This window comes from Halyomorpha halys, unplaced genomic scaffold, assembly GCF_000696795.3.
Source record: "Halyomorpha halys isolate HHAL.00 unplaced genomic scaffold, Hhal_1.1 Scaffold210.1, whole genome shotgun sequence".
In the NCBI taxonomy this organism is placed as follows: Eukaryota; Metazoa; Arthropoda; class Insecta; order Hemiptera; family Pentatomidae; genus Halyomorpha; species Halyomorpha halys.
In genome coordinates, this window is record NW_027113191.1 from 114,321 (window position 1) to 115,694 (window position 1,374).

Sequence of the window (1,374 nt, forward strand, 5' to 3'; positions counted from 1 at the left end):
TAACATTGGATTGATTTTAATTTATATTTATGTAATATTAGCATAGAGTATACGTTGTCACGGAAATATGTCGCCTACACGGGCACGGTTTTTTTTTGCCAAGATTTACGTTTCGTTTCACTTTATCTCTTTTCACTGTGTTCTTTTTACTATAAAAATAGTTTAAATTGAAGTTAATAGAGAACACATATTTGGTCCTTTGGAACATACAAGCCTGTGGATATTGATGTTTATTTCTCTTTTGGTTTAAACAAAGCAGTTGTAGGTATTTTGGATTTGCGGCAGTGGCAAATATGTTGATCCGCCGAATGGTTAAGTGTAGCACAAATTTAGAGATAGTTCAAGTGAAGTAGAGGAGTGAAAGGAATATGGTCCGGGTGCGGTCAAGAAAAACTCAAATAGTAGAAATATACTATTTTAATGAGCCAACGTTTAACAATAATCTTCCAAGAAGTAGAGGAATGGAAAATTATTCTACTCTGAAGTTTAAAAATAAAAGGAAATTTGGCAATCCACAGGCATCTCTGAAGTTTAAAAATAAAAGGAAATTTGACAATCCATAGACATCTCTGAACTTCAAAAATGAAAGGAAATTTGGCAATCCACAGGCATCTATGAACTTTAAAAATAAAAGGAAATTTGGCAATCCACAGGCATCTATGAACTTTAAAAATAAAAGGAAATTTGACAATTCTATGAACTTTAAAAATAAAAGGAAATTTGACAATCCATAGACATCTCTGAACTTTAAAAATAAAAGGAAATTTGGCAATCCACAGGCATCTATAAACTTTAAAAATAAAAGGAAATTTGACAATCCATAGACATCTTAAAAATAGTAAAAGTCTTAAAAATAGACAATAAAAAAAATAAAAAACTCTCAGTAAGGAAAAGAAATTTAAAAATGGCCAAAGTTATTAAAAAAAAAAAATGGCAAAAGATCACTAATATATATTAAATGAAATTAATACTATACCCCTTTGGCCTAGATGCTCCACGGGAGTCAAAGCTTAGACTGAAAGCGATACGAGGCGAACTGCATTATCTAATACTGAATTGTTATTTAATATTACAAGAGATAAACAGTTGTAAGTCACTGGCAATGAACTGGCAATAAACATTTGTAAGTGACTGGCAATGAGATAAGAAATACGCTCCTGTCATTCATGAGTAGTGTTATTTTAAAATACCCCCAGTCAGTTAGAAAAGATGACTGGTGAATTGACAAAAATAAATAAATTGAGATACTTATTCAACTAAGCTATGTTTAATCGGTTGAAGATGCCAATGATAATGTAATTATGTTTTCCTTATTGATAAGCTGAAAGCCGATGTATGCAATACAGCTTATACCCAAAAAACAGAACACAACGA

General features: G+C 31.0%; 1 protein-coding gene across 1 annotated transcript in view; it reads right to left on the reverse strand.

The window, feature by feature from the left end:
- The window catches only part of LOC106679611 (UDP-glycosyltransferase UGT5), a 14,670-nt gene extending 13,625 nt beyond the window's left edge, over positions 1-1,045 (reverse strand). Inside the window, exon 1 of the mRNA XM_014418865.2 lies at positions 977-1,045. The gene's annotated coding sequence lies outside the window, so the exon portion shown is untranslated. The remainder of the gene's footprint in view (positions 1-976) is intronic.
- Positions 1,046-1,374: the final 329 nt, after the last annotated feature.